Genomic DNA, 11,166 nt, shown 5'->3' with positions numbered 1-11,166 from the left:
ATGGCATTATTATATACTATATCAAGTACAGGAATGGGGTCATGATAATATATTTAGGATTTCTTATATCCAGATATAAGCTTAGCCATCTGAGTGTGTCCACTAGGTATTTGCTTATCTAGCAGCAGAGAGGGGGAGGAGGTTGTGCAGAGCAGATCGGAATGTGGAGAGGGGGGAGACATGCTGGTTACCAGAGTGGGCAGATCACACAGGCTGTGGAGGAAAGCACAGTGGGGGTCACATAGGCCGTGTATATGTAAAAGATATGAGAAGCTATGGCACACTCTGCAGGGGAAGGTAGAATTATACACTGGCCAGCATTGGTGACTGTCAGCACTAGGGAGTAATCAGCCCAGGAATAAAAATGTGCTGATATATGAGAGAAAGTAAAGATAGCAGCTACAAGTTTAAAAAAAAAATTATTCGGATGCTTCTTTAATTTTTTCCCCAAAATTATATTTGATCCGAACTAATTTGTCACAAAGCGCATTATAAATCAGCTATTTCCCGGCTGCAGGGAGCGTGTATCTCTGTGTACATCACTGTGCCCTGCAGAAACATGCATAGCTAGTCTGCTGTGGTAGTGAAACAGTTACTGTGCGTCAGAATGACAGGCAGGTGACATGCGTCACTCTTAGACTCAGTTCACACTTAACTTATTTGGTCAGTTACGGGTCAAAAACTGACCAAATAACTGAAGTGTTAACTCAGCCTTACAGGACAGGGCGCTCTCCTTTTACACCGAGGAGTCAACATAGTGGCCCCGTGACAGAGTCATGAGGGTGGCAACAGCATGAGGAGTCAACATAGTGGCCCCCGTGACAGAGTCAAGAGGGTGGCAACAGCATGAGGAGTCAACATAGTGGCCCCGTGACAGAGTCATAAGGGTGGCAACAGCATGAGGAGTCAACATAGCGGCCCCGTGACAGAGTCATGAGGGTGGCAACAGCATAAGGAGTCAACATAGCGGCCCCGTGACAGAGTCATGAGGGTGGCAACAGCATAAGGAGTCAACATAGCGGCCCCGTGACAGAGTCATGAGGGGGGCAACAGCATAAGGAGTCAACATAGTGGCCCCGTGACAGAGTCATGAGGGTGGCAACAGCATGAGGAGTCAACATAGTGGCCCCGTGACAGAGTCATGAGGATGGCAACAGCATGAGTAGTCAACATAGTGGCCCCGTGACAGTCATGAGGGTGGCAACAGCATAAGGAGTCAACATAGCGGCCCCCGTGACAGAGTCATGAGGGTGGCAACAGCATGAGGAGTCAACATAGTGGCCCCGTGACAGTCATGAGGGTGGCAACAGCATAAGGAGTCAACATAGCGGCCCCGTGACAGAGTCATGAGGGTGGCAACAGCATGAGTAGTCAACATAGTGGCCCCGTGACAGTCATGAGGGTGGCAACAGCATAAGGAGTCAACATAGCGGCCCCGTGACAGAGTCATGAGGGTGGCAACAGCATGAGTAGTCAACATAGTGGCCCCGTGACAGTCATGAGGGTGGCAACAGCATAAGGAGTCAACATAGCGGCCCCGTGACAGAGTCATGAGGGTGGCAACAGCATGAGGAGTCAACATAGTGGCCCCGTGACAGTCACGAGGGTGGCAACAGCATAAGGAGTCAACATAGTGGCCCTGTGACAGAGTCATGAGGGTGGCAACAGCATGAGGAGTCAACATAGTGGCCCTGTGACACAGTGGGGAGGTGGGGCGCAACAGCAGTGGCAGTAACAGCAAAAGATAGTGGCAGTAGGATGAGATCGCAGCAGTGGCAGTAGGTGTGTGGCATCAGGTGGGTGGCAGCATCAGAATAGTGGCTGAAGCACATAGCCAGATCTAGTCTGATGCATCAGGCACTGGCGTGTGGAAATCCTGGCTTTTTGAAAAATTCCCACACCGGCGAGTATGGCATTTTCGCCCCACCACTGCGTGCTGACTGTCTGCCACCACCTCTATGAACCCGAGCACGGCTAGCTGTTTCCGGACAGGTAGGCTCCTGAGTAGCGGGTGTTTGACTCCAGATCTCACCCTGCTGACTCACAGCCATGCTACCACCCTGCTAGCTCACCTGCTGCCTCACGCGCAAACTACCACCCTCACCCCCAATGATCATGATGATGATGATGATGATGATGAAGCTTCCTCTTCACGTAGGATTGGCTACATCATCATCCACTACTGTCTGCATGTCACTGATGTCACCCTCCCCAGTCTCAGGCCGCTCGCGACACCAGTTCCCATGCGACTCTCATAGTCGCTACTTGCCCGCCTACGGGAGGAAGCAGCGGATCTCTCCTCCAGATCTTGGCTGGGCAGTAGCTGCTGACTGTCCTCAATAAGCTCGTCCTCTCTGAAAAGCAGAGCCGAGCCCACGGCATATAATACTTCTCGCACTGAGGGAACAGAAAATGAAAGAGATGGGTTCAGGACAGGTGGGGGCACAGAGCTTGTTCCTGGACCATGCCAACTAAGGATCGTGTCAGAGGAACCCACCGACTCCTGGCTGGCGGTGTCTGATGTCACTTGAGATGATGTTGAAGACCATTCAAGCACCACTGGGTTGCTGGTCAAGACACGACCGCTAGATGACACTGGGAGCTCAGGCCTCTCGCTGCTGCCACGTCCCCTTCTTCTGCTGCTACTTCTGCCTGCGCCAGAAACATTTTGGCCACTGCCTGTTCCCTTAGACGGGCCTGTGACCTGTCTCTCCGACATATTGTCTTGACACAGTAACTGTAAGGATAAAAGAGCAGTAGTGTCAGGGCGAAATTTCACTCCAATTAGAGAATCAAGGCCTAATGGAATTACTTATGTATAAAACAATGTGAATGGCTTATCTGTTACCCAAGAGGAACACTGTTCTATTAGCCCCGTACCCTCCCTATGCTCTCCCTATAGTGTGGATAAAGTCTCCCTATTATCTCCCTAAACTCTCCCTGTGCTGTCCCCGAACTGTTCCTAACCAAATTTTTACAATTAAAGTCATTCCTAATCACTGTCCCTAGCGCCTGTCACATCTCTCCCTGCACTAAGTTCACAGTAAAATGGCGGAGACCGGGCAGGATGAGACGTTTTATAGGGCTGTGACATCACGTGGGGCTGTCTATCTGCTGATTGGCTGGCTGCACGGCATTATGGGCGATCCCTTATTCCCGGGCTTCTTACTTTCACTTTGTAACATGTGCAGCAAACATTTTAGAAAAAAATCTGATTCGTTGCCATGAAGCGTGAGGAAATTCGAATTCGGGGCGGATCACATTTTTCCTGAAATTCAGATCCAACTCCACTTCGTCAATTTTGATTTGCTCAACACTAACAGCAGCATACTGGACACACTGATCTAGCTTGTATTGGGGGGACGGGGGACAATGGTTACAAATCTTTGACCACTAAGCTGACCATCATTTTCCACAAAGAATACTTATACAATATCCACTGCATAGGGGATAAGTGGCTGATTAATGGGGTTGACTCCAGGGACACCCACTGATCACAAAATTAGTGGTCCTGTGTTCCCGGGAATGTAGCATGTCTGCTGCTGCTGCTTCATTAAAGGGGTTCTGCAGCGTCAGGATATTGATGACCTCTCCTACTGTACTGCATGCCCCCTTTAAACTGCTGAAAATAGCTGAGTACAGCGCTATCGGTTGGACTAAGCTTTCATCACATAAACCTGGAAACCCTTCTAACTAGGTGCAGAGGGGGAGGTGGAAGCCCTGCAGCCTGAGGGTGCCCAAAATGCCCCTCCCTGTGATATGATAAGTTTGGGGCACTGGTACAGATTTTGCATTGGGGCTCCAGTAGCTACAAGTTCCCCCTCTGCCTTTAAGGGCTCATTCAGACCGCCATATGAATGAGTCTGCATCTGTTCCGCAATTTTGTGGAACGGGTGCGGACCTATTCATTTCAAGGGGGCTGCAAAAGATGCGGACAGAACACAGTGTTCTGTCCGCATCCGTGGTTCTGTTCCGTGGCTCCGCAGAAAAGATAGAGCGTGTTCTATTCTCGTCCGCACTTGCGGACAAGAATAGGCATTTTCTACTATGGTTGCGGCCAAATTGCGGAACGTGGTATCCGTGTTTTGCGGATCTGCAAAGCACTACGGACGTCTGAATGGGCCCTAAGAGAAAGATTCTTCGTGAAGAATTTGGTCATTTGGGGATATTAAGATTATGGAAAAACTAAATCGCGCATAGAAATAGATGAGAAAGCAGCAAGGGTTTATTCTGAAAATCTCAAGTTACAGTTTACAGATAAGAAATGAAAGAAATAGAAATCACAGTAAAATTATTCAGAAAAGTGCAAAACTAATGACGGTATAAAGTGTAGAATAAGGCAAGATGGGAAAGAGGATGGAGGGGGGCGAAGACTGCAGATGTCCGAGGCAGTCCCGTCTGCTGCTCACAGATCTCCTGCACCTCTGCACCAGACTTGATCCCATATTATTTCCTTATCTTGTACTGATTTTTATTCTCTAGTCACATCCAAAGCTGCTGATACCCCCGTAGGAGCTCGGGGCTAGGCCACTTGGTTACCTCTGAGTTCGGTAAAGATCAATCCCCAAGTGCAGATTTGGATGTGAATAGAATACATATTAAATAAGTAGGCAAAGCACTAGTGGATCGCAGCAGACTTCATTGGTCTTTACCAGAAAGAGGTTATTGCGGAGGAGGAGGCGCTTACTGCTGGAAACATAAGGAGGTCGACCCCTTTAAATTGCGCTACATCTTTATTAGTTTAGATTAGAGCTACGGCTACTGTGTTGTACAGCAGGGGGCGCTATGTCTATATCTACTATGTCATTTTACCTGAACATTAGCGTGCTCATGCACAGAACTCCAGCCACATATATTATTACGTATGGAGTTGCCGACTGTAAGGAATTTATGCAAAATTTTACAATGTTACTTGTCTTCATTAGTGGTCAATATATAAATATTGCATAAATAGCAATTCCCTCATATGCAATGTCCTGGACCCCCAGTGCAAAAACTGCAACAAGGTCCTAAACCATGATGTGTCATTTATAATACTGGTCTCTAAGGCTATGTTCACATCTGCGGCGTCACACATCTGGCATAGCCGGATACTGCTGAGCGTTGCTGGACCCCATAGCCAGCACTAATGCCGGAAAGCCGCCGGATCCCATTATAGTCTAGGGGGCCCAATTGTGGGCGGCACTATACCAGATCTGGAGAACTCTGGCAGGCTATTCTCTGCCGGATCAGAGATGTTGCAGAACGTACCCTTAGTGGGGGATACAAAAAATGCCATATCTGTTAACATAAGCTTGTTGACAGTTTCCACAACTTTTCTATAATACTGCTGCTGTATTATGTGTTTTTATTGTCCTGCTACGAATAGGCCTTGGGTCTTAAAGGGGTTGGCCAGTTTCCTATATTGATGACCTATCCTCAGGGCACCCCCGCTGATCAGCTGTATGAAGAGACCGCAGCGCTCATACAAGCACTGCCTTCTCTTCACTGTTTACCTGCTCGCCGGTGTAATTACAACTACACCGTCCAATTCACATAAGGGTCCATTCACACATCCGCAATTCCATTTCGCATTTTGCGGAACGGAATTGTGGACCCATACATTTCTATGGGGCCGCGCGACCTCGATCCGGAATTGCGGAACGCACATTGCCGCTGTCCGTGTTTAGCGGATCCGCGGATCCCCAAAACACACACGGATGTGTGAATGGACCCTAAATGGGAAGGAGCAGACAGAGTGTAACTGTTCCTTCCCACTGAAGTAAAAGGGACGGAGGAGCTGCAATTACACCTGCCTAATATAGGAAACTGGCCAACCTCTTTAACCCTTAGGATACCGGAGGTTTTTGCGTTTTCATTTGTCTTCCGTATCTTCCTTGAGCCATAGCTTTTTTATATTTCAGTTTACATAGCGGTATGAGGGCTTACTTTTTTGCAGTACAATTTGTACTTTCTAACGCCAGCATTCATTATGGTATACAATGTAGTGAGAAGAGGTAAAAAAAAAAAAATCCAAATGGGGTGGAATTAGAAAAAAAAACGCAATTCCTCCGTTTTACGGGTTTTGTTCGCACGCCTTTCTGTTTGCGGCAAAACTGACCCATGCTTTTCATTCTCTGGGTCAGTACGATTACAATGATACCCCATATGTATAGGTTTTTTATGTCTAAATAGTGTAAAAATAAATGTAAACTTTTTTTAAAACAATTATTTTTTATTACATCACCATATTCTGACCCCCATAACTTTTTTTTTGTTATATTTACTGAGCTGTGCGGGCTTATTTTTTGTAAGACAATCTGTAGTTTTTATTGATACCATTTTGGAATGTGACTTTCTCATCACTTTTTATTACATTTTTGGGGTAAGAGAAGCAATAAAAAAATGGGAAATTGGCCATTTTGACCCTTTTTTCTGTTACGCCGTTTGCCGTATTGGAAAAATATTTTAATATTTTAATAGTACAGGCATTTTCGGTCGCGGTGATACCCCTGATGTTTATATTTTTGTTATTTATGAATTTATTTTTTTATTATTATACGGAAAGATTTAAACATATTAATTTTTTATATATATTTTTACTTTTTTGTAATGATTTTGAAGCTCGTATTTGAGCATACAAAATCAATTTTTTATTTTTTAACTCTGAACAATCATGGATTTTTTTAAATCCATTTATTACTGACAATTTCTCATTTCTTAAGTATAAATAAGAATTATGAATTGCAGCTTCAATGCCCTCCGCCTCTTCAGCAAGGCTGAGTGTATTGAAATCAATTACCGGCATCCTCACTTGATCACGGCATCTAAAAGGCTTTAATTACCGCGATCGGCATATGTTTGAAACAGTGGAGACCTGCAGGCCGTGACGCCCGTTGCACGTGCAAGTGGGCGCCATCTTTGCACGGCGCTAGTAGTGAAAGGGTTAATGGCTTGCTAACACCTTAAGGAGTTGCAGAGGATTAGAAAAACGTGACTGCTTTCTGTGAAAAATAGCGCCACACCTGTCCACAGGCGGTATGTAGCATTGTAGCTCAGTCCCATTCCCTTGAAGTGGCAATAACAGACACGACCAATGCGAGGGTCAGGTAGAGGGACGTAGCTATAGAGCAACCTGCTGCCTATGGCGGCCCAAACACCCCCTGCCTCATAAAGGGAGATTATATTATAAATGGCACATTGTAGGTGAGGGGCCTGTTACAGATTTTGCATTAGGGAGAAGGAAATTCAATTAACCCCTATCTCACAAGCCATAAACAAAATACATAAAAAGCCATAAAGAGATCAGTCAGCAGTAAGCAAGCCTGCTTGCAGATGGTTTCCAGGAAAAAACGGTTTCTATAATTTACAGGATGACAAGTAACTAAACAGTAACAGAAAACAGCAAAACAAAAACTAATGAGGATACTGTAAATTCTAAAGAGTCTTGACCTCTCACCTCTCCTGACAAGTCTGTTTTAGTACCTGGAGCATCTATTCTTATGACTCTGTGTTGTCTTATTTCTCTGATATTCCTGCTTGAACCTATGTATGAATTGCTAGCAGTTTACAATGAAGGTCCAGCTGGGTGTTGCCAGTTAGAGGCGTGTCTCTGTACTGTCTGACGTTATCCATGGTGCCATTGCCATTGCCAGGGGGGTGCGATGAGCGCTTTCATCAATAGAGATGGAAGCGCTCATTTCTGGAGGGCTGACGCACCCACATACTGCGGCGGGGCACGAGAGCGCATAGTTCCCTGCCCTGCCGCCGATCACCGCCATATGCTTCAGGCCTAGTAGGCCTGAGGCCTATGCGGTAGTGAAATCCCGGCGCAGGCGTGCGTGATGATGTCATCGTGCGCACCCATGCCGGGACGCAGCAGCACAGTAAAGTGTGGGCGCGCCTTCCTCTGCGAGCAAGCGCAGGTGAGTATTTAGCTTTTTTTTTTTTTTTTTTAGTTTTTATGTGCCAACTTTGGGGGACATGGAGGGGGACACACAGGAGGACGTGGGGGAAAATATCATGGTGGGATACTGTGTGGGGGGCAAATTATTATGGGAGAGATTACTATGTGGGGGGCAAATTACTATATGGGGCAGACTATATGGGGCAGTGTGGGGGAAATTACTGTGGGGGGGCAGTGTGGGGGAAATTACTGTGGGGGGGCAGTGTGGTGGAAATTACTGTGGGGGGGCAGTGTGGGGGAAATTACTGTGTGGGGGAAATTACTGTGGGGGGAAATTACTGTGGGGGGGAAATTACTGTGGGGGGGAAATTACTGTGGGGGGAAATTACTGTGGGGGGCAGTGTGGGGGAAATTACTATATGGGGGCAGCGTGGGGGGCGTTGCTATTGGGGAGGCACTGTAGGGGCAATTCTATTATTTCTGGGGACACTATACAGGGATTTTTGCCTGGAGCACAATAGAGGGTGTTATTATTACTGGGGGTCTCTAGGAGACATTATAGCTGCTGTGGACACTATAGGGACATTTGGGGTAATTTATCAAACTGGTGTAAAGTAGAACTGGCTTAGTTGCCCATAGCAGCCAATCAGATTCCACCATTCATGTTTGACAGCTCTTTTGGAAATCCAGTTCTACTTTACACCAGTTTGATAAATGACCCCAATTATGTCTACTTGGGTCACTATTTTTTCAGCAGTATAGTACCTGGGGCATTGGGGGGCACAACGGGCACAGTATTGGGGGTGGCAGCAGGATGACACTGTGGGGACACCAGGATGGGGGGGGTTGATGGAAAAACTGAGAAATCTAACGTGTCTGTGTTACAAACTGTAGAGACGAGATGCGTCTGAAAGAATTTATCATGTCTAACAGAGGAGAAGAGGAAAGAGAAGGTCTACATGACAGGAGATGTCCCTGGATGTAAGAGGTATGTGGTCAAGTACTGGGGGGGGGGATGCCACTGCGTGGTGCCCATGCCAGACTGTACAGGAAAACACTCCTAACTAGTAACACCCAGCTGGACTTTCACTGTAAACTGCTAGGAATAAAAAGGGAATGGCACTTCATGGAGTAATAATATGAGATGCTGCAGAAATGTTATTTCTTGGGGAATGCAAGACATGTCAGGGGAGGGGACAGCTCTTTTCTAAAGGACAGATTTGTCCCTATGACACCGGCTGACCCGTTACATGTGCACCTGGCAGCTGAAGACATCTGAGTTGGTCCCATGTTCATCTGTGCCTGCATTGCTGAGAAACGTAAAGTTTTAATATATGCAAATGAGCCTCTAGGAGCAACGGGGGCGTTGTCATTACACCGAGGCTCAGCTCTTTATGCAACTACCACACCCTCTACACTTTGATCGACTCGGCCAGGCACAATGACTTTTACACTGCCTGGCCCTATCAACCATAGTGGAGAGGGCGCGGCCGTTGCAGAGAGAGCAGAGCCTTTAGGTGTAACGGCAACGCCCCCGTTGCTCCTAGAGGCTCATTTGCACATATTAAAACATCACTTTTCTGAGCAATGCAGGCACATATGAACATGGGACCAACACAGATGTCTTCAGCTGCCAAGTGCACATGTAACAGGTCAGCCAGTGTCATAGGGACAAAACTGCTGACAGATCCCCCTTAAAGTGGCTGCCCATAAAAATATCACAAGACATCCTGTTACTGGTATTCCCAGCAATCAACTGTAGTCTGTGTGGGGGGGGGGACCTGTCAGCAAGTGTTTCATTTCCCTGCAGTGCCCCTACAGGAGGAATGAAGCATTACACAGTGTCTATTGAACTCAATAGGTTGGATGCATAATGCATGGATGTGCTGGTTCCTCCAGAGAGAGAAGAGAGAGAAGAGAAGAGGGAGAAGAGAGAGAAGAGAGAGAAGAGAGAGAAGAGAGAGAAGAGACAGAAGAGAGAGAAGAGACAGAAGAGAGAGAAGAGAGAGAAGAGAGAGAGGCTCTTTGCATATTCACTCCTGATACTGGATGGAGGTCCTAAGTCTCCCCCCCCCCCCCTTCCTTACAAACTTACAATGGCCTAATAGGATAAAGTAGAAGCTTCTAGGAAATAATTTTAATGTTGGCAACTACGGATTGGAAAAGAAAAGTCATTTAAATCTACAGATATGTGTCGAACCCACCAGTATGGAGAAGAGAATATCAGCTGAATTTCACATTTCCTACATACAATGAAATGTACACTCACCTAAAGAATTATTAGGAACACCTGTTCTATTTCTCATTAATGCAATTCTCTAGTCAACCAATCACATGGCAGTTGCTTCGATGCATTTAGGGGGGTGGTCCTGGTCAAGACAATCTCCTGAACTCCAAACTGAATGTCAGAATGGGAAAGAAAGGTGATTTAAGCAATTTTGAGCGTGGCATGGTTGTTGGTGCCAGACGGGCCGGTCTGAGTATTTCACAATCTTCTCAGTTACTGGGATTTTCATGCACAACCATTTCTAGGGTTTACAAAGAATGGTGTGAAAAGGGAAAAACATCCAGTATGCCTTGTGGATGCTAGAGGTCAGAGGAGAATGGGCCGACTGATTCAAGCTGATAGAAGAGCAACGCTGACTGAAATAACCACTCGTTACAACCGAGGTCTGCAGCAAAGCATTTGTGAAGCCACAACATGCACAACCTTGAGGCGGATGGGCTACAACAGCAGAAGACCCCACCGGGTACCACTCATCTCCACTACAAATAGGAAAAAGAGGCTACAATTTGCACGAGCTCACCAAAATTAGACTGTTGAAGACTGGAAAAATGTTGCCTGGTCTGATGAGTCTCGATTTCTGTTGAGATATTCAAATGGTAGAGTCCGAATTTGGCGTAAACAGAATGAGAACATGTATCCATCCTCTGATGGCTACTTCCAGGAGGATAATGCACCATGTCACAAAGCTCGAATCATTTCAAATTGGTTTCTTGAACATGACAATGAGTTCACTGTACTAAAATGGCCCCACAGTCACCAGATCTCAACCCAATAGAGCATCTTTGGGATGTGGTGGAACGGGAGCTTCGTGCCCTGGATGTGCATCCCTCAAATCTCCATCAACTGCAAGATGCTATCCTATCAATATGGGCCAACATTTCTAAAGAATGCTATCAGCACCTTGTGGAATCAATGCCACGTAGAATTAAGGCAGTTCTGAAGGCAAAAGGGGGTCCAACACTGTATTAGTATGGGGGCACTAATAATTCTTTAG

Source organism: Bufo bufo, chromosome 7 (genome assembly GCF_905171765.1).
Source record: "Bufo bufo chromosome 7, aBufBuf1.1, whole genome shotgun sequence".
In the NCBI taxonomy this organism is placed as follows: Eukaryota; Metazoa; Chordata; class Amphibia; order Anura; family Bufonidae; genus Bufo; species Bufo bufo.
This window is presented reverse-complemented; position numbering follows the sequence as displayed.